This window comes from Pelmatolapia mariae, linkage group LG3_W (assembly GCF_036321145.2).
Source record: "Pelmatolapia mariae isolate MD_Pm_ZW linkage group LG3_W, Pm_UMD_F_2, whole genome shotgun sequence".
In the NCBI taxonomy this organism is placed as follows: domain Eukaryota; kingdom Metazoa; phylum Chordata; class Actinopteri; order Cichliformes; family Cichlidae; genus Pelmatolapia; species Pelmatolapia mariae.
Genome location: NC_086229.1, coordinates 82469718 through 82493395, shown reverse-complemented (window position 1 = coordinate 82493395; position 23678 = coordinate 82469718). Strand labels below are relative to the sequence as shown.

Below are 23678 nucleotides of genomic sequence, written 5' to 3'. Positions count from 1 at the left end.
TTTCCTCAAGTGCTTTTTGAAATGGAGGTTGATAGGAAAGTAAAGTAATTGACTGGTCTTTGATGGTCCCAAATTTAGCTATTAAGCATCATGCTAATGGATGTAGTACTGCATTAACACAGAAGCCAAGAACAATTACTTAAATATGATAAAGGCAAATAGATATCAGGAAGGCTTTGGCAGTTCTACACATTTTCAAAAAGCGCTGATGGCAAATGTCCAATTTACACTTTGAGAAAATCCGACCGTAACACAATTTACTCTACATATAGTGGAGACACTTTTTCAAAGTCCATACCTTTTATTTTTCTGCTCACGTAGTACAGAAAGGAGTAGAGAAACAATCAGAGCGCTCTTAAACCATCAGATTTAGCATCAAATCACTATAGAAAGTGTCACAGCTTTTGAAGGCAACAGCATCTGGAGCTGGTAATGTAGGAGCACTACAATGACTATTGCTTTTACTATAATAGGTATTGACCTGTGCATCAGCAAGAATCTGCTGATATCTGCAGTCCTTCAAACCCCACTGAATTCAAACATGAAAAGTTTCTACTGCAATCACCGCACGTCTACATTGATACAAAAGACGGCCGGGCACTTAAAAGAGAATAGAATACGTGCATCGGTGAATGCGATTATCAGCTGAATCGGATTTTGATTGATAGTCCCATCGGGGGCATGTGGGGTGCATGAAAGAGAGAGTCAAAAAAGAATTTGCCGACTAATGGTCCGTTCCGTTTTTTGAATTATGTTTAACCTGGGTATTCAAGATACCATGACAGTGATAATTAAAGACTGGAAGTGTGAGTGGAATTGGAATGCCAGTCAAGAAAAACAAAACCTATACATTCCAACAAAGCTGTGATTAATTTCATTGAAGGACTGAGAAATAATTGCCTTCCAGAGACTCGAACACATTTACATAAAGTGCAAATCGAACTCTGCATTGAGTTGTGTAACAGGAGAAAGACACTGTTCCCCAAAATGTCGCTGAAAACATGGTTTCCTCCCATAGCAATAGCATTAGTATAATAGATTCAGAGAGCAGACAGTTTCTAGGGTTTTTCTTTTCACTTTTAGAATCCACAGTGACAGAGAGCATGTACATTACTAAAACAGTAATCGCTATTATTATGCTGGTTTTTTTCTTACAGCTTCATAACATCACATAATCACATTGCAATTGTGGGGTGGTAATGTGCAAAATAAGAGGTGACGTTATTACCTACATTTAACTGTAAATATGCATAAACATTATTATTTAATGTACGAGTAAAAATCATATTGCATGGTAATTACATGGTAACAAGTTTGTAATATCAAGTGCTAACATTGTTACTATTATCATTATTGTTGTTTTTAAAAATAACAGCTTGTGATAACATTGTAACAGTGGTGTAACACTGTGGGAACAAAGAGGTAATAACCACACAAACATTACCTATATATATATATATATATATATATATATATATATATATATATATATATATATATATATATATATATATATATATATATATGCTATTGTGTTTATATATGTATAAACACAATAGAATATTGCATGGTAATTACATGGTAACTAAGCGGTAACTATGGTAACTATAATATATAGCGGTAACTATAATATATAGTGCTTATTATTATCATTATCATTAATATTATTGTTATTATTATTATGAAAGCGGTTTATCCATCTCTTTTTAATGATGGGTTTACAACCATCAGGTGACTTGTTCTATATGCATTCTTCCAGTGCCGGTGTATACAGCTCCTGGTGTGACTGTTTTTGGCACAGGCAAATGTGGACTTAGGAGGCCGTATAGAGCTGTTGACTTGTGTAAATCAGTGAGGTTTGAGGGCATTCAAGGGGCTGCCAAATACAGTTTGCAAAATAAGAGCCCATGCTATGAGCAAGGATAATATACAGTATATCTTTGCCTCTGTAATATAGTATATATAGTATGCCTTTTTAGGAAGGTGTGAACCCTTGGAATGGAAGCAATTTTAAAGAAGGTACTGACAATATATACAATAGCAGCACTTACACAATATATATAATATATAATAAACTAAATAAAAAAAATCTTGCATCCTTCTAGGCTGTGTTGTTCCAGCATTGCATAACGATATAAACAAATACACAGTGCTCCTATAGTTCTACTCACAGCCTCGGAATGCACAGTTTATATGGAATGAATAAGAGTTAAGTGGAGAATCGGCTCATTTAAAGTGTCGTCTGCGCTTGCTTTTACACACACACAGACACACACATTAAGTTATACTATATAAGCACTTGCGGGATGCCAAAGGGTCAAGTGGTTTTCACTGCGCGCTAAGAAAAAGTCCTGATGCTTGCTAATATTTCCTGATGTGTTCTTTTATTTGAATACCGGGTGCTGCCTCAGCTAGCTCCTATTGTCAAAGCTCTCTATTTGAATGTCAACACTATTATTACAGCAGGTGATGCAACAGCAGGTGTCTCTCTGCCTGTCTGTCTGCTACACCCTGCCTGTCTCTCTGTGTCTTTGTGTGTCTCTCTCACCCTCTCCTGCTTTCCTTCCCTCAGTTTTGTTTAATAGCTATCATTATGTGTCTGCCAAATGGAATCCATTTGAAACCCGCTTTTTCTACCCTTTGCAAGCATCTCTATTTTTCTAGGCTTGACATTCTACCACTCTTTCACACTTAGACTGTAATGGGTGAAACGGAGAACGTTCTCTGTTGCTGTCTTGCCTCTCTCTCCCAATTGTTTACAGCTGAAGCTCTGACAGTGGAGCTTCTGACTAGCTTGGGGAGAATGGACACTTTGACATTTCACACCCTGAAATGTGGCAGCGCATGGTATTACTAGTAAACGCTGTTCATTACGGCCTTGACAGCTGATGACCAAGATTCAACCTTCCCACACCTGCCTCTGCCGAGACCGCACAAAAAAGGGACTTTCTAAATTCGAGATGTTCGGCGCGATCAAAGCTGAGAGGCTGTGTTCTTTTCCTCTGCTCTTCTGTCTCCTTGTCCTTACTTTCAACCATGTAATCAAGTGCACTTTATTGCTGTCATGTCTGCATAGGCCTGACTTTATTTTCAACTGAGGCTTCATTGATGTTGAGAGACTCGAGACGGTGAGAGGGGAAGAAAAAGCACCGGGGCTATGGAGATGGGATGATAAATTACCTTTTAGAACAAGGAGGAGAGCTAAATAAAAAGTTTATAAGAATTTGAATTGTCGCCGTAGAGTTTTGTAATAAGGGAAAAGTAGCAATGAGGGTTAAATCAATTTGTGTGTCACACTGAGATATATATCCTTCAATATGAGGTTAGCTAAATTTCTGGTCTACATTTCCTGACAAGCAGCAGAGGCGGCAGGATTGGTGGGGCACCTATGAATCGGCAAGCCTCCGTAGGAATTTATTGGGACATATAAGTGTGTGAAATTAAATTGTAAAACTGTACTTCATCTCTACACATCGGCGTATGTTTTCTAACAAACGATTAAAGCTCAATTATGACACCGCTGTAAAAGCTTCATTCTTATGTGATACGCCGAAGGAAATTTAGTTCAAGTGCTCGTGTATTTCCTGGTTCAAACTAGACCCTTAATGAATTGCTTTTTCATTAAGGTATTGCTTTTGTTTTTTGTTCAATTTGTTCAGTATGTCATTGTAAGTCAGCACAGATTTGGCAAGCACACTTTAATGAATCTGGTGTGGTCTGATTGCTCAGAGACTACCACTCCTTCATGAAGTACAATAGGGAATAAGGTGATTTCATTTTCTTGTAAATTCAATCTGTACCTAGGCTGAGGTTTACAGTTGTTTGCTGTGATTACAGGAACTCTATAGACCAGCGGTCCCCAACCCCCGGGCCACGGACTGGTACCGGGCCGTGAGTCGTTTGGTACCGGGACGCGAGAGTTGAGGTTTTCAGGGTTTTTATCGTTAACTCGGTTTCCCTGGGTCTTTTCCAGTGTTATAGTTGTGTGTCTTATTTTGAAAGAAATATTTATGCGTTACCATAGCGACCAGAGAGCATTAAGGGGCAGAGTCCTCTCTGAGGACTGACGTTACTCTCAATGTTGTTGGCGCATTTCAGGAGGATACTGCTAATAAAGTTACACAATCACATAGTGAATTTGCATTTATTATTATATTTACAAAATACCACTGTTTTTGTCTTGGTCGTATCATTTTATTTTGTTGTATTTATCCGCGATACCTTAAAGGCCGGTCCGTGTAAATATTATCTGACATTAAACCGGTCCGTGGCACAAAAAAGGTTGGGGACCGCTGCTATAGACTATAACAATGACCCAAGACGAAATTAGACCAAACTGGGAAATTATACCCAGTATGGTAGCTGGTACATGTTAGTATGTAAAAAAAATCTTGTTCTTAAAGCAAAATGAAAGTTCACACGAAGATATAGGACTTTAGAGCCATCTTTCAGAAATCCAGTTGAATCCAGTTAAGTGCAGTATATGAATGAATACATTAACATTTAGGTGAGAAAAATACAGTATCCTCAGCATAATGGAAAAAGAGGAATAAACGTGCAAGACTGCCCCCATGGTAAACAGACTGAAGCAGACTGCTTGGTAACATTTAGTCCATCAAAGACAAGTTGTTCTTCTAGTAGGGCAGGGGTGGCCTACTCCAGGTCTCATGGGCCGGTGTCCTGCAGGTTTTAGACCTCACCCTGGGTCAACACACCTGAATCAAATGATAAGTTTATTAGCAGGCCTCTGGAGAACTACAAGACATGTTGAGGAGGTAATTTAGCCATTTAAATTAGCTGTGCTGGATCAAGGACACATCTAAAACCTGCAAGACATCAGCTCTTGAGTAGGGATTCTTTAATCTACTGTTCTTTGGCATAAAGGGCAGAAAGTTTATTAGGCTCTGCATTTGAAATCATGATTCAGCCATCTGAATTGAAAATGGTAGTAATTTGCCTCAAAATAGTATTGCTCAATAGCCACTACTCCAAAAACGTAACTCTTTGAAACAGCGTGGCAAACACAGACTGCTCAGTTTTTAATGTGTTCATACTGTAACAACGATACATTCATCTTCCCTTGACTTCCACGCTGACGTTCAAGATTTTCCTGTGAAGAAGAGACATTCTTGTGCTTTGACACAGTTTTATTTTGACACAGAGTTTATGAACTCTGATGAAGCCTGAGCAAAATATTACAACTACTGCCCATTTTTTAAATACACAACTCTTGAAAGAGTCAAACATGTAATTCAGCTATGTTGCTTAAACCACAGAAATCCAATGTGTTTGTCCAGATGTGCAGTGACCAAAAGATTTATGAAACTCTTGACATGTTTATTTAATAAAGAGCAAAACAATCAGAGTATTAACGATGCTTTTTATGATTAGTTTGGACATTTGGACAATAGATCCGGCCGAACGCTGGCCTCTTCGCAGCCACTGACTGATTACGTAAATATTAGCCTTACACAAAGGCGATGACAGAATCATCTGTAGCAAACATGATGATTGTAAACGTTGTGTTTGCACAGTGTGGACAGAATTTGTGTAAACTTTTTCATGCTTTTACTTTCATTACATATATATTTTAAAAAAGCCATTTTTTGCTGTGGGTTATCCATGTAATAAAGAGATAAATGGTGCATTATCACAGATATTTTGCAATATAAAATTACTATGAATGACTTTTTCTTCATTATATAAACAGTTAGAGTTTGTTGTTATTTTATTTTTGGCTGGGCTTACACCAGCCCTCCTCAAATCCTGATTTATTACATGTGGAAGGACAGATTACCCGTGAGGAGTAAGAAGGCGTACTAGACAGTGCAGATGCAGTGTGCTGGGGGAGAAAAAAAATCACTGGCTATTGAGTGTGATCACGAGCTGGAGAATAAATCTACATTACGCACATTTTATCTCACAGTTTTGAACCTATGTTTAAAACTTGCTATGCTATAAACATCTGACATATGAGCCTCTCACTGAAGAGGTATGGAATTCATTTCAGCACAACTAAGCATTTTAATATGATTGGTGCTAATATCATTCATATTGGCAAAATTTCCAGTTGAGCAGCTGAAAATTCTCATATCCGGTGGGACGGGGACCGGCACTTTTTCTTCTAAAGAGGAACAGCAATATTGCATGTCTTTTTGAGTATATGCAAAGCATTTCCCATCTTCCTCCAATAGCACTCGCTCAGAGCAGCCATGGCAAATATCATTAAATGCCCTGCTAACACCCTACCTCCCCCCCCCCCCCACACACACTTTCGTGCATGTGCAACTGCATATGCAAAACCACCTCTGCCGTCTCTCTACCCATACTCATTTTTTCCCCTCCTTTTTTCTTCCTGGCTATCACTCAGTGGCAGTGCACAAGGGAAAGAGAGTGCATTGATCTGCCAAAGTGAGCAGCCATTTCACAGGGTGAGTCTGTGCAGCATTCCTGTCCCTGAATGGGAATTGCTCATTTCACCTGGCCGCCTTGCCAATAGGAGACTAGTGGGAAGCCCTGCTGGAGACGGACAGAGAGAGGGAGGGAGCGCAGGAGTCAGGGCCCTGGTCAGGGCTTGGCAGGCGGCAGATAAGAGCTCCTCATGTTGCTCCTGCATGCACTTACCACTACTGCTAGGGCTCAGCCTGCCTCTCTCTGTCTCTCTCTCTCTGTCTTCCACACACTGACATGCACATACACATAGCTTTTCTCCACACATGTGAGGCACTAATAATAACTTTGGCGTTCTGGTGAGTCAGCCTTCTTTCCTCAGGCAAGGATAAAACTAAAACATGGTGCCTTTATTGAGTCTAAAATCACTAACTGTGGAATTCCCAGAACAGGGCTTTAACTCAGCCTGTAGTCCATTCATTGCCAAGATGCCATGTGTCCTCAAGATCTAATATTGTGACCAAAGCAGGTGCTGATGAACTGATAAACAAGGCAATAAACTATTTAGGATATTCACATGGCCAACATACAGTGCAGGAAATATAGTTTTGGAAATTAAAGTTGAACAGACGAGAACTCTCATGATCAAACCTGACTTATTTAGAATTGCAGTGATATAGTACAATGTGTGAGATCTGGGCTTTTTCTTGGTATAGTTAAAGTGGGAAGTAGATCGGTGGTGAAAGGAAATACTCAAAGTCCTCATTATCTTGCTAATCAAAAGAGGTTATCCACTAAAGACAGGTTAGTATTTTGCACAGCATCTCCTGTAATGGGTGGATGACTATGTGTTGAAATGAATATATGCTGGGTGCATTGTATATAAAACAATTTGCAGAACCTACTCTATATGGACAAAAGCACTAGACCACCTACACTTACACCTAAAGGAGCTGATCGGGCATGGAAACCAATCTTACGAAGCTCCCAGCGTGCAGTTTTTGTGCTGATGTTGATGCAAGAGGAGGTTTGGAGCTCTGCAGTTACTTGGTTAGCCATTTGCCATTCGTTCACAAATGTTTGTAAAGGCAGACTGCATGGCTAGGCACTTGATTGTATACACCAGTGGCAATGGGACCAAAAAACACCTGATATAAACGATACTTTCTGTAGCTTAGGTTCAAAGTTAAGTTTGGGCGATAGATTAGGTTTTTGGTATCTATTTTTATTTACAACTTAAAAACTGTTGCTGCTTGGACTTCATCCATCCATCCATTCACTTCTGCTTATCCTTTTCAGGGTCGCGGTTGGACTGGAGTCTATCCCAGGGCGAGAGGAAGCGTACACCCTGGACAGGTCGCCAGTCTGTCACAGGGCTAACACGTAAACACAGACAACCATTCGCACTCATGTTCACACCTACGGGCAATTTAGAGTTTCCAGTTAACCTAACCCCACTAACTGCATGTCTTTGGACTATGAGAGAGAACCCACGCAAACATGGGAAGAACATGCAGAAAGAACATAGCCTGATGGTGGAATTGAACGCAGGATCTTCTTGCTGCAAGGCAACAGTGCTGCCCACCGTGCTGCCACCAGTACTTGGGTTTGAAAGTTGCAAACGCAGTGATGTGGAAACCTGTCACTGGATGGTTGATGTAATATTGTAGAAGCAAGCAAAAGTATGTAAGACTTCTGTCTTCCTCTATCTGACGACTTTCTTAGCTAACAAGTTATCCTGAAGTAGTAGATATATTAACCACAATTTTGCCATTTCATCCCCAACTTTGCGGCCTGTTTCAAGTTGGTCACACTGATTATTGAAGAGCATTTATTAGCACCCATCCTCAGTAATTCATTCATTTATTTCCAGGCTGGTCTTTCAACTTAGTGGTGCAATTAACTCTCACTGCAGAGTTATTATCATTTTGAATTTTCAAATCAGCTTTTACTTCAATTGAATTTTGACTTTTTGTTTTACATTCAATTTAGGTTCAGGTACTTTTCAGAGAGGATTTTCCTATTTCAATTTAGTTTTTACTGACTTTAGTGTTAGTCTTTTAAATTAATATTTTAATTATTATCTTTTATTATTTTTTGGAGTGCACGTGTCAGAGGCAAAGTTTAGGAAAATCAGTAAAGGTATCAGATTATGAACACATGACGTTTTGAAAGCAGTCTTGTGGGCATCTAAAGTTTAAATTAACATGTTCATCAACTTTTCACATTTAGTTTTTAGTTTAGTTTCACTTTACTATAATAACTTGCTGGATTTGCCCAGTAGGGGGCATTATGGAGCACACAATCTCCAGCTCTTGGTCTAATGCTAGCTGCTTGGAACATCTGAAAATATTCCCCAACCCTATTAGAATATACTATATGTGCAGACCAATCTTTTGTTTACAGTTTTTTTTAAGAAATAAAAATAATGGCAAGTGCTAAAATATTGTGTTGCAAGTTACAAAAGAATTTTTCCCATTATGTAAAAAAAAGTTTTTGTTTCAGTAAATGGAGTAAATCCAACCCTAATAAATATCAGCCACAATTTGTCATGTGATATTTTTCCTTGCATAAAAATAACTTCTTGCCTTTTTTAAAGTTTTATCCTGTTTTTGCAGATATTCATATCAACTAAATCTGTTTATGCCAAGTATATCTCGCTCAGAAGCAAAGCTGTAAGCTTCTCAGTATCTGACTCACCTCTCCAACATCGACCCCCCCACGCCCCCAGCGCTCCGCCTCCCCATCCTTCATATGTCCACATTCCATCCAGCCACTTCATTCCCCCACTTCATCCTTCACATGTTCTCAGATTTATTTCTCTCTATCTCTCTCCCCTGGTCAGCCCACTTCCCTCCCTCCATCTAGCCTATCTCTCGGCTTCTCTCCTTGCTCAGTGACAGTCTCATCACACTCTATCAATCAGGCTCTGAGGCCCGGGTGCAGTGCAGCACGGCATCGCGCAGTCCCGGTCTGGTCCCATCAGTGCCAGTCAGTCTCCCTCACACTCTCAGTCACTTTAAAAAGGTTTAGGTTGCCAGATATAGTCTGTTTCCTCCGCCCCGATCCAGGTCAGGAGATGGAGCTGGAGTCGAGATTCAGCTTAGCGCTTGATTTGATGTCACTTGACATATTCTTGGGCCTGTCTCTGTACTCAAAACATGCAATTTACTCTTTTTTTAAACAAAGATGGTTATTTGGAAACATTATCAGCTCACATACACAAATTTGAAAGTAGAACAAAGTAATCCCGACTTAACGTACTGTGTGAAATTTAAACAAATATATATTTAAAGAACAGTTAAAATCCTCTTGTCTAAAAAGCATCAAGATATTCTGCTTAGTTTCTTACCTGCCGCAGGCCTCATCCTGTGGTTGACGTCTCAGGAAAGAGAACTACATGCACGAAAAAAACAGAAATAGAAAAAGTATAAGAAAAGCATTTCTCTACACAAAGCAATTAGCTCTTACTAAAAATTAATCAACCATGAATTTTAGTATACAGAGCTTTTCATATATAAAAAACTCTTATTGTTATGTTGCTCATTTAATTAGTTCATGTATTCGGTGCCATTATGTACAAAATATATAGTTAAGAAACAGAAAAGTGCTTTTGAACCAAATTTCAGTTGAAGGAAGAGAAAATTGTGCGTGCGGTAGAGAATGACTTAACCGCAGTTATCGATTGACTTTGTGAATTATGAAAACAAGTGTAATTACATTTTCCTTTAAGTAGCACAACAAATTAGGCTTGTTAGTTATTCTGGGAGCAAAAAAAAAGAAGAAGAAAAAAGAAAAAAATGTCTTTTTAAGTCTATTTAATGTGCGGGGAAGATTTTCTCAGGCTATTTTCCTGCTAAATGCATTAGCAGATGCTGCTGTGCCCATACAAGCCTGTGGACTAATATTCTTGTAAATGATTTGCTACTTATTTAAATAACATGGAGAAATGTGCTTTGGGTGGTTACAATAAAAATGAGCTGGTTCTGGGACATTTCTTTCTTTTTTTTTTTTGGATGAGTTTTAATTTGACTCATTATCTTTTGAAACATTATTGTAGAACTTTATAGCGGTCAAATGGGATGATTAGCAAAGATAATTGTGAATGTCACGAACAAAGTAGTGTCTCTGCCCGACACTTATCACGCTAACTCAGAGGCAATTTTCCGTGTGAAAACCTCTTCTTTATTTGCAGAAGCTAAAGGAAACAAGCTAACCTGACATTTAGTTGCATTAAAAAAAAAGGTTTTCAGTTTTACGGTTCTTACATGTAAATTAACGTAATTACCCAGGTGAGGATATGGCTGGCCTCTACAAACTGACCTCATCACCGGTGTGTTTTGCCGGGTTCCTTGTTATCAGCTTTCTCTCTATACACGCCGGTCATGCTAATGAATCCACAAATTAAATTGTAGAACAGAGGAATATTAAGGCGCCTGGCGTTTTGATGCCGGGGAGGAATACTCAATTAGGCCGGATTTGGCCTCCGTAATTATTACATTATAGCTAAGATAGCGTTCAATGGCAACAAATGCTCGGACGCACTCTGTTCTATGACAACGGCAATGGGCAAGCAAAGATGAAAATGCCGGCGCCGAAGAGTGAAAGGCTGCAGGGGAAAGAAAAAAAGAAAAAGGCGAGTGAGAAAGTGACAAGAAAGCTATCGCACGGGAGCCCCCGTCTGCAGCAGCCATATTTCATTACACAGCACTGAAGCTTAGGAGGCAATCAAGCATATTTAGCCATCCTCGTATTGCCGCACCACCCACCCCCCCAAAGCAATTATTACTCCCCAGTTTTTTACTGTGCTTTGCCATGGGGAAAATGAGCCGCAGTACTTATCAGCTCAATGCATACACAAGTGAGTGAGGTGGAGGACATGTAGGTATGCATATACTGTATATGTAAGTGTTTGTGCAAAAAAACCCAAACAAACGCAAAAAATGGGCATTGGCAATGGTGGTGCTCAGAGTAGGTATTTGGGAGTGGAGTGCCGGCCACTCCAGAGCAATAGGTTACCTTCTTTCAATCCCATTAGCTCAGTAACATCAGCACATTTAGGTGCAGCGGGTGGAGCGAGAGGGGGGATACAGAGATAACCATAAACATGTCACCAAAAATGCATTGTTATTTGCATTCATATTGGAAAGAGCCAAATTGATGTGGGGTCAAACAAGGAAGGTGAGGGTTTATGACCTGTGCATAGCTCTGCTGTCAGCAGCTCTGATCTATCGGACCGGCCAGCCTTGTCAGTGCTTTACGCCTGATTATATTATCATGGCTGACGATCAATGGGGATGAATGATCGTTGGTCTGCGGAGAGGAGCAGAATGAACAAAGCAGAACGCAAAGAGTAGATTCTTTAGTAATACAGTGAATGGAAATGAATCCGCCTGGCTGAAGTCATCTAGTTAAGTGATGCATTGCATGCCAGTGCAACACAAAACACTTTCAAAATACTCTGGCTGTGTGTTGCTCTTGTATTCAGTAAGTGATTTTTTTTTCTTTCAGATTTTTTAGTAAAATGGCACAACTATGAAATTTAGGGGGGAAAAAAAGGAAAACCTTCACCATCCTGTGTGCCGGGTTTTGAGCAGCTAATATGCAGTCATTTGGGTGGTGCAGCCGCCAACTGCAGCATTAGTCCCCATCTGGGGACTTGTGTTTTGGTGAAAGTGCTTCTGCATTTGCGAGACTCTTCAGTTCTGGGCATCCTCCCCAAGTCCATAACTCAACGTCCCTCTATCACTCCCATGCGACTGGCTGTCATAATCATCGGCATTATGCTACCTCAATGGGCCTGATTTACAAGTCTGGACATCGCACCAGCTCTGCGCCAACGGGTAAACATGAGGCTGTTTGCTAGCGCCAAGCCTATTTTCTCCATACAACATTTAATGAGGATCAGAGACTGATATTCAACAGAGAAAAGTAGCTTGGATTTATATCTATACAAGATTGCAAACAAAGTCCTTAAAGAGGTTTTAGCTTTTTGTTTTGGAAAATGTGGGATTATCTTTGCTGCTGCGTAGGTATGAAATCATTTTGGACTGCACTTAGTGGGTGTTTTCATTAGGGATCATTTGACACTTGTTGGATTTATAGGGAAAATCAAACACTCATAAACGATGGTAGACTGTGTAGTATTAGATATATATAATATATGAACATATTAGGTGTTTGCTTTGGTACATTCAGAGTAATTTGGTCTTTATTTGTTCATCATATTCAAACGATATAGCTTGTGGGCCTAAAATAGTCAGTCTCTTTACTCATTGGTCAAAACAACTCAATCCCGACTTGCATCTTGCATCAGGTGACCTCAGTAGGTCACGCGATAGGTTGGGCCAAGATCTCACAGTGGTTTCACCTGAAACCTCTGGTGGTAATGACCCGCACCTTTTTTCACTACTTGGCTCCTGCGATGATGCGATGATTAATAGTGGGTCAGCAACCACCTCCAAAGGAGCCAACTCCCACTAGGGTTTAAATACCTGGGACTCTCCACCTTTTGGTTTTAGAACTGGTGAAGCCTCTTAGATGAAAGGTGATGCATATTTAAAAAAATTCAAAGTGATCGTGCTCAGAAGTTGATACAAACTTTCTGACATATATATATATAGTCCTTTATCTTAATATAATGATTTTCTCTCTTTTCTAACTGAAATTAATTACGTGAACTCCACAGAAGATGATTAGAAAATTGAATTTCTTGCTGTTATTAAACGTCTTTTGCCTTTGATCTCGCTCTCCTTCTTGAGGCGTCACCTGGCCCTTTCTTTATCCCTCTCATTCATCCTCTATTATTATATTAGCCCATACTCATCCACATTTTGCACCTCCTAAGTGATAGGCCACATAAATCAATTTTTTTTTTATATATATACACACACAATAACAGTTATATGCAGCTTCCAGACCGCTTGCTGATAGCTGCCATTTCTTATCACCGCAGCTGAATATAGCAGCGTTATGAAGGCACTTTTGCCTGCTGTCTAAAGGGAGGCGACTGAGGGGAGAGAGGTGATGCATTTTTGTTCAAATTACTTAAGCTGCCTACAAAGCTTTCTGTAAAGTTGCAGGGTTATGAAAATTTACTATGAAGAGAAGGGAATCTTAGACAGAGGGGAAAACACAGTCTTGATGACACCTATCATGTGCATTCTTGTGGATTTTAATCATTCTGTTGTGTAAAGATGCTGTCATTCCTGGCTTTGTGTGCTTTATTTATTTATTTTTTTACAGTAAACTCACGCAGCTCGATAAAATCAAGGAGCACACAGAGAAATTCACTCTGCTTCCTTACAACTCTGGCAGAGGTAATAGCAGCAAACGATGTCCAAAATGTGCGCATTCTTCTTGCACTCTGTCACAGGGAACATGCCGGTCCCACGGTTTCTTTTACCAAAAATATTTCTTGGAGGGCGTAATCCTGCCATCTGTGCTATTAATTTGAAACTTATTATAAACAAGCTAATCAGGCTTGTTTGTTTTTCCTTTTGTTGAGCTTTAACATTCGCGCGGAAACGGGCCTCGGGTCGAAGCTGAGACGAGCTCTCGTTACAGTAAAAGCACATAGGTGTTACAAAGACACGGAGAGCTCATCAGCACACAGCGTGATGCTGTGAGACCGTTTGATAGACAACAGCACAGCAGGAGAAAGAAGAGCGGAAGTGGGATTCAGAACTAAAGAGCCAAGAGACACTTTCTCTGTCTTGCTCCCAACTGCTCCCAGTGCAAGAGACACGGGCCGCTGCACAGACAGATGGCGAGGAGGTGTGTGTGTGTGTGTGTGTGTCTGCGCGTGTGAGTGAGTGTGTGGTGGGTGGTGACGCCATTCAGCTTTGTGCAAGTGTGAGAGATGGAGCGCAAGAGCAAGAGATATAAGGGGCGAAAATGAAGGAGGAAAAAACACTGCAGAGGTGTGTGTGTGAGTGCTGACTTTCTCATGCAGCCATTAATCCATGATATATATATATATATGTATATAAACACACACACACACATACACACCACATCCAAATAGCTTGCGTGTTTCATTACACCATCGATAAAAGTTCATTTGCACTGTCACTTTGCATTCACCCGTCATACTGTGCAGAGACATAGCAAGTAAGGAACCTCTCCTGATGATGAGAGGCACACCTACTGTGGGTGTGTTAAAAAATATCTGTATTGACAGACTGCCACCTACTGGATTTTACTGTAATTTCAATCGTACTATCACCCCATCTAATCTCCTTCTATACTGCATAAGCATGTAAACATGTATTTAACCTGTCACATAGTGTAGTTATGCACATACATAAAGCTTCCCTGAAAGCAAGTTGCCCAACAACTAATTCAATATTTCTTTTTTCAATACATTATTTAAAACTCAAGTTTGCTCTTCCTGATGGTGGTTTTCACATCTTCAAGTTAGTTTTAGTTTGATTTATTTAGATGATTTGGGATTTTTTTGTGAAATGAGAAAATGGAAAATGTAATGTTTAGTTTTTCTTGGATTAAATAAAATGACTGCAACTTTTTGTCATTTGAAAATTAAGATTTAAAATAGCTGTAGTTTGGCATCACAGTCAATCCTAATCGAGCGATTCAAAAACAAAGCATGTATTTCGTTTAATTTTTCATGCAAATGAGACTTTACTGAGTTATTAAATGGAAAGCAGTCATTCTAATGACGCAGGTGAATCACGCCTCCTCACGTGGTGGGACTTGGGGAAGGCTTGGAAGGCAAACGGTGATACATAGCACCATCTTGTGGTTATATAATGCTGGATAAAGGCTGGCAACAAAAACACACTTTGGCTGAAAAATATCTGTCTATGTAAGAATGATTCGGTTTGAAGTTTCATAGACAGTTCAAAGTCCTGAGATAGCATTCCCTCAACATGTGTATCCTGACGCACGTTTAGACTCTTCTTTCATTTCCTTTGGGGTTTGCAGTGGGATTAAGTATGCAGATTGTTTGCCGCACACGTTTACACTATGTTAACTAATGAAAGAAAAAGCTGAGATTATCCATTTGCATGACCAGTGCTGCTGCAGCTCCATTTCTTCATGTTTTTCTCTTTTTTTTTATTTTATTTTTTTGCAAGCAAACAGTATGCGTGTGTTTAAGCCACATCTCAAAAAGCACCAGAACATTACCTGTCACAGGACTAAATGAGCAGCAGGTGTGCCGTTAACAGTGATGAAATATGTCCCATGAAACACCTCATCCATAACACCTCGAGACAAACCTGCGCATTGCATTAAACATGCGCACAGGCTCAGGGCTTTTGCAAAATTCTGCCTTTTTTCTCCACAGAGAACAAAACAAATCTCCCATGTTTGCTTCCTCATAATCACAATACCAATGCGATATTAAAGAATCAGCATTTCAATCATGACAAGCGAGGCAACCGGACTTATGAATGTGCTGTATTTAAGTAAGTAATTTGGAGGTTATCGGAAATTGTCGCTAATCATTTAATAATGCACCTTTTTAGTATTCTCCTGATCCACTGTGGTCACTGCTTCAATCTCTAATCCAGTCTGCTTGTGGCTTAGTAGAGATTTGTCCTGAGAAACTGCTAGCTGCTATCTGACATGAAACAGATTTGATCCATTCTGCACTGCATATCTGTCTTTTTCAGACAGCCAGTTTCCAAAAGAAATATGTCAGCAGACTGGGGATTATGCATTGCTGCTAATCACCAACCTGCCCAACATATCTTTGGTTTGACAATCCAAAAGTCACCCTCCCCCCCTCTTTTTCCATTTCGAATACTTATTTTGATCTTCGTTTAACCTCATTGTGCTGGTACAATCAGCTGTATTAACTATCGACTTCATGCTCCGCCGGGTTACGTGATTATCTTGTGCAAATGAAAAGTGATTTAGCAGGAAAAATCCGAACATGGAGTAATTTCACATCCCTGTTCTACTGATGTTGAGCAAATAGACTCATCATCATCATCATCATCATCATCGTTGCTATCCAGATTTGCTCTTCTGAGAGCCAGAACGAGAAGGTGGCACACTTTATTCGCTTCGGGGATCACCATCTATCAAAGCATCATGAAGCTGATCACCAAGGGAAATAGTTTCTCTCTCATTCCTGCCTCCTGTAAATGTTGACTAGCTAACGCCGCTGTGCCTCGTGTGTACAGAAAAAGAAGAAAAAAATGATAATACAGAAAAAAAAAGTGGAACTTCATTAACTTTTCCTCTTTTTTTTTTTTGTCTACCACCTGCTGTGTGCACTTTCATTGTTATTTACTCCTTTTTAGCTAACTGGATATTGCTGAGTCTGGCCAAATGTAAGCACACAACACGTGGGATGAATGTGATGGATTTCTGGTATCACTGGTCTTTATTTGTGGTGTGACTATAACCACAATTCCCCAGTCACAGCTTATTGCAGGGTGAAGCTGAGCGAGATATACTCGCGGCTGGCACGAAGCCACTGGACTTTGTAATAATTCATTGGCCAAAAAGCCCTCCATGTACTCACTGTGCAATATTTATACCCCACTGAATGTATTTCTTCAGCTACATCACCGCGCAGGCTTGGGTCAGGGATTTTCTCTCCTCAAAACGGGTTCTAGTATATCAGATGCTGGTTAAATGTGGGAAATAACACTAGGAATTTGCCCCGATCACACTCTGGCTGCTTAGAATGCTGCACAGCAGGTAGCTGTTAAAATTGTTTTACGCTTTGTTGTGTTGCAGCGCCAACATCTAAAACACTGTATGTAGTTTTTTTCTCTTCCTGACAATACAACTAAGTTAAAGACATGAAAATGATGATGCTGTGTAAATATGCAATAGCTTATTTTTTATGTCAGGGTGCTGTAAGCCTGTAATCTTGTATTCGTCACTGACAGCTTGTTGTGATATCCTTGCATAGGTACTATGATACTCTACAGTACCTCATTTATTTAAGGTTTTAGTTAGTCCTTTCTTTGTTTTGTTTTCTTATTTTCTCATGTACACTGTAAAAAAAACCCTGTAATATAAAAGTATTTTACTGTGTATTTTACAGTTTTGTACTGTTCTTCTAGAATATCATTAAATTTACATAAATAGACTGTGCTTTCACATTTCAAATGTAAATTAACGTAAAATCACTGTAAATGTAATAAAACATAATTTTCTTGTTTGTAAAATGTATCTGTCTGTACATATGCATATTTAGATTGTTAAAATACATTCACAAATGTATCATGATTTCACAAATATTTGTCCGTTATTTGAAAGATTGAACTGTTAAATTCAAATGTAATGCTATGGAAAAATATAAAAAATGATTCTTATTAACTTTTTTTACATCAAATAATAATTATTGTTATTGTTATTTAGGGCGATCATGGCTCAAGAGTTGGCAGTTTGCCTTGTAATCAGAAGGTTGCCGGTTCGAGCCCTGGCTCGGACACTCTCGGTCGTTGTGTCCTTGGGCAAGACACATCACCTACCTCATACACCAGTATGAGGTAGGAGGGGGAATTATAAAGTGGAATTGTAAAGCGCTTTGAGGGTCTCAAAGAGCGCTATGTGAATGCAATCCATTATTATTTAAACCAACTGTTTTCTGTATATTTCTGTACATTTAAGTATTATTATTCATATTGCCGCATTCATTGACCTTGTTTATAGGTAATTTCATTGTTTAATCACATTAAAATCTTCCTAGTTTAATGTTTAAAAGCACCTGAAAAAGGCAAAATCCCATGTAAAATTAGGGCAACAAACTGTATTGCCATTACTGAAAATAACCGTATTTTCATGAGAAAGTTATTTTCTGGTATTATTTTGGCGCCCCAGCTGCCGGAATATTACTGTTTTTTTAGGATTTTTTTTTTTACGGTGTATTTTTTTCTTTCTCTGGTTCTGCTGGAGGTTTCTTCCTGTTAAAAGGGAGTTTTTCCTTCCCACTGTCGCCAAAGCGCTTGCTCATAGGGGGTCATATGATTGTTGGGTTTTCTCTGCATGTATCATTGTAGGGTCTACCTTACAATATAAAGCGCCTTGAGGTGACTGTTGTTGTGATTTGGTGCTATATAAATGAACTGAATTGAATTGAAAGGTGTTTCACACACAATGTAAACATCTTACATTGTGATTTAATTTTAAAAAAGCCTTTTCTACTGTTGATGAGGCTGAATGGACACAAGAAAAACACCAGAAAAAAATACTGTTATCTCTAGTGGCAACAGTAATTATGACTGGAGGAAATAAGGGAGCATAGTTGAGGTCCATTCCCACTAAATGTGTCAAGCATGAGATTCCTTCTCCCATCAAGACGTCAAAACTGTTCATGCTTTTCACAAGCAAGCCTTGAGGGCATGAATCTCACTATGATACAATGTAATCGGTTTCTTGTGTTTGTCTGTTTGTTAGCAGTCTAACATCCACAGTTTTCAAGATATCATGTTCAAATTTTGTCTGATGGTAGATACAAAAGACAGCTTATTTCATTTTGGTGAAAATCGACACCAAATGTGAAAACCAGTAAAAAGTTAAAAAGTTATCATTTTTTTTATTGAAACATCACAACAATACACTAAGGCTTGGCGGACCAACTAGGCTGGCTAAGCATTTGACCTTGATCTTCGCTGTTCCTGCCCAAAGTCAAAGCTGACCTTGAAAAACAATTGCAAGAAACCATATTAACTAATATTTTATATGACTGTGGAGAGGGCTGTACAACACAGTGTTTATTTTTTCAGTACAAAACCCTAAGACATCACAATGATGACAAAGTTTCACATAATGACATAGTAACTGAGAAATCTGCAAGCTTTTTACAGCTTGAACAGGCAAAGGATTTCAGACAGCTCTGCTCTAATCATATTTGTAAAATTAATAAAATAGACCATATTAGAAGTAATGCTTCAAGGTCATAGGTCAAAGGTTAGGATCACATGAATTTGGGGTGGCTGTTGCTCAGGTTACTCGGACGTTTGGTGGCTTGATCCCCGTCTGCTCCAGTCTGCATGCCAAATATCCTTGGGCAACATACTAACCCCAAGTTACTCTCTGATGCAGCCATCGGAGTTTGAATGTGTGTGAATGTTAGATAGAAAAAAGTGCTTGTGCGAATGAGTGTGAATACATGAATGAGGCAAGTTAGTAAAGCACTTTGAGTGCTTGGATAAAGTAGAAAAGCGCTATATAAGACTGGTCCATTTAGCATTAGGAAAATGCTTTAGTTTCCATTGGATCGTCTTCAAACTTTAAGCAATATAAGAGTGACTGGGAGACATAAGCACTTCCTTGAGCTCCTTAAAACATATTTTTTCATTACAACATTATATGACTTCATATTGAAACCAAAAGATTATTATAGTACACTAGATTTCCATTAACAATGCTGACATCAGCACAAATGATCTATGAAAACAGTGCAGACGTCATTATTGGGGGTTTCATGATTACGAATGATGACATCAGCATAAATAACATCAGTTTTAGTATTGCTGTTCCCCGTCGGGGGTAGTTAGCTCTCTGAGTGCTCTTGTCTTTATCTGTGTCTTTGTTTGTTTCTTTTTCTGTTTACTCCTTCTAGACTACTGAGAGCTGAACAACCAGGCCTGGCACACAATTACATCTTAGGCTTCAGTAGTTCTTATCTATATCAGATATTATGGTCATTATATTGCCCAGCAACCACCGAACAAAGGGCTAAAATAACCCGCTTTTTGCCTTTTTATGCCTAAAACACACAATAAAAGATTTTTATTACTTCAATTTTGTAACACTAACATCTCATTTACACTCACAAAAACTGAATTATACACACCTAGTTATCAGCTAGCTTTTCTTTAACCAAATTTAATAAAGTTTTAATTGTTTTTTTTCTGTGTTGAATTATGACATGTTAAGCAGACTTCCTGTGTACAAAGCTGATTAAATCAACTCTATGCTGATGATACACAACTTTGCACATTTGCCTTTTTTCACTTTTTCACCCTTAAATCACTAAATGTTGTCAAATTTCACACTACAGTTAACTTTCATCCGCTTGGGACCCACAATTTATTTTAAAGCAGTTTTTAAATTGTTTTCATTATGATAAATATTTGTAGCCATAAATTGTAGTAAAACATTTAGTATCTTGAAATGCAGGAGTAAAAGAGTTTAGGTTTTGTCTTCAAACATTTTGTAGTTTTCTTTAAGGATTCAGATGGACTTTAGTATCATTTAAAATAAGGATTTCAAGTGTACTCTGTATGTTTGGCTAACAAATAACACAAAAAAATGAGCACATGGGAAAAATTATACTTTTCAAATTCCACGATGCAATTAAAAACAAAGTCAATGACGTGGTGTAGAGAGCTTCTGCTGCAGTTTTATCCATTAGCAGCTTAAAGTTGTGAGAGAGATTCTTCTGCTTCTTTTATCATTAAGATGAATGACAACGAACTAATTCCAAAGTGAGCTGACAAAAAGGTTAGATTTAATATAGAAAATCCAAAAACAGATGCCCTTGCATGAACTGAAAGAACATTTATCCGACTCACCGAGTAATGAGGCTTCTTTGGTGGGATCACGCAGGTGCCAACATGCTGCCCGATGCTGCGGTTTTACCTCACCGACACACCAGTGAAATTAATGCCCCCTTTGCCCCCACCTAGAAGATGAGATAGTAACTGAGATAAGAATACAAACCACATGAGTGTGTGCATATAGCCTGCCAGGCAGACTCTGTCTATTCTTTTTTAGCAAAAGGAATCAGTGGATAATTCTAATATTAGCATCACTTTCACGTACTATTTTCAACAATGCGAGCAGTTACATACGGAAGAAGCAGAAAATAATATATATATTTATACACGTATATAAATATGTTTGATATAATCAGATTTTCTTTGTTCACTTTAAAAAATGTAAAACATCGTCTCTCTTTGGTCTCCAGCTTACAGCTTTTTTTGTAACCCACGATTTTAATATTGCAAACAAAATGATGAAAGAAACCTGAAGGTGCACATAAGAAAGCCGTAAAACAAATCTATGGCGACGGTATCTTCAAATGCATCAAGTGCATCATCAATAAACGTATAAATTCCCATCTGGTGGGAATATTCAAATTAAGAAAAGAGCATGCATATGAACATAGCTATGTTTAATTTTCATTTGAGTTTTGCAGATTAATGTTGGCCAAAAGAAAAAAACGTTGTACTACCTTTAGGCTCGTAATGATTACCCCAGGTCAATCTGAAAGACTCCACTTTGCATCTAAGTGGCTTCCTCTTAGTGTTATTAGAAAAATACCCATCTCGTTTTTCAACTCGTGATGCTCTATTTGCATAGAATTAACCTCTCAAAAGACATTTTAAAGGCAGGCTTAATCTGACGTGCCTCTGGAATATCTTACGTGCATTTGCATAACGTCTGCCTCCTGCTCAGGTGATAAAGCAGTGCTAAGCTGGATTACAGTATTTGGTTCTGTAAGTGTGTGGGTGTGTGTGTAAGACTGCATACCTGCTGGTGTACCTGAATATGTGCTGGAAACAGGATTTTTTTCTTTCTTTCTGTTTTGGCATGCCTACCAATTGCCAGCAGGGCCAAAGAGAACACTTTGCTATGCCTGACTGACATGCTACTCATGTGACCTCATGAAAGTACAAATCCCTTCAAGCAGTGTAATAAATCATTGGAGCCAGGTCTGGCCCACAACACTTGGATGGATGCACACACACACAGTGCCAACCATGATATAATATACTGAAGCCAGTTTAGTCTTAAACGCTACACCTACTTCTGTATCCTTGACAATTTAACCTACTCCAAAAGAGCTTAAACATACCCATCTAACACTTTGTGCCAAAACACAAAAATAAAGATTACTTTTGTATTTTGCAACAAAAAGCTATTTTAGTATTAGAGCCACGTCAGCGACGCAGTAAAAGCCCGCAACACCGTACAGTTTTAAGTGATTCGGTTGTTTAATACTCCAAATACGCATCATTTTTCAGTGCTAACGGGTCACTTCACAGTTACTGTAAGCACTTTGAGGAAGTAGACTTCCTACTTTCAGGAAACTTTTTTTCTTCTCGGCTGCTATTTTAAACCAGGTCACCTGCTACTGCTGTGAATTCCACTTTATATAACACGACTCCATCTGACAGGCGTAGGGCACCTATGTACCCGCAGTTCTTGGTAAAAATGCATTACAGCATCTTTTAACAACAGTGCCCCTAATGTTTTTTTTCTTCCCTGAAAAGAAACAGCAAATTCGATTTAAATTTAATGACTTAATGGCTCTTTAACAGGGCACTCGAATGGCTTCCAACAGTAGCGAAATGTGATAGTGACAACTCTGCTCCTGTCATTTACGCAAAGTTAGCCCTCCTCACTTATCTGTATTTAACTGTCTTTACCTAGCCTTTCCACGCATGTCGCATTTGTCGCCGTCACCTTTAATTTGAATCAGTGTGCCACCTGCGCCTCCTGCAAATTTTTTTACAAATGCTCCCGGTAATTGCAACAAGGCATTGAGTAGCATCCGAAGCCTTGTTGAAAAGGATCTTTCATTCTTAGTGCCTGCGATCTCATTTAACACACTTAGGGATATATGTGATGCTGCCAGCAGGGACAGGAAATAAAAATGAGGGTCTCAATCCTCCTTAAGAACAGAGCATGTGATAATTTGATCTCAACACGCTTCCCCTACGAGTGTATTTGATGAGTTCATTGGAAATCCTGTGGACATGTGGAAAAATGTTCTGGTGTGCGCTGGCCTCTGCCCGGGGAGCAGTAACTCAGAGCAACACAAACGCTCCAATTACAGCTGCACCCGCAAGTCCTCCGGGGGAAACCACGGGACTGTTCATTGATCTGAAAAACACCGCTGTGATAGAGGGTAACTTGGCTTCACTTCCAAAGGACATGAACTGTACTTTTAATTATCCCAGCTGGAACGTTGTTATGATGATGATAATGAGAGAGACATCGTGATTTAGCCGAGTACAGTTCAGCGTTTGCAGTTGTGCGAATTTTAGTTAGTGCAGATTAAAGCGTTAGTGTCACGACACGGCTTTAGGAGAATAGCATAATTATACACTGCAATGATGCTATTTTAATACGGCAGGTGATTCTGAAGATTCAGGGTGTTTGCAGGAGCAAATATAGCGAGAAGTGTGAACAGCGTGCATCACACATATGAGAACAGCTTTGCTCTTAAAACTGTAGAGCAGCAGCAGTGGAGATCCCTGTACTGCAGAGGGCACCGTTAGCTTGCTTTGTGTGTCATCAGCCCAACATGGTAGCCTACTGACAGCATCAGTGGAATTAATCTCAAA

The 23678-nt window shown here is 39.1% G+C and overlaps 1 protein-coding gene across 26 annotated transcripts in view; it reads right to left on the bottom strand.

The window, feature by feature from the left end:
- Positions 1–23678, bottom strand: part of LOC134624906 (receptor-type tyrosine-protein phosphatase delta-like) — a 406192-nt gene that overhangs the window by 225015 nt on the left and 157499 nt on the right. For all 26 annotated transcript variants that reach the window (XM_063470050.1, XM_063470055.1, XM_063470052.1 and 23 more), the window contains exons 6-7: positions 20898–21007; positions 9743–9786 (exon numbers count right to left, since the gene is read on the bottom strand). The gene's annotated coding sequence lies outside the window, so the exon portion shown is untranslated. The remainder of the gene's footprint in view (positions 1–9742; positions 9787–20897; positions 21008–23678) is intronic.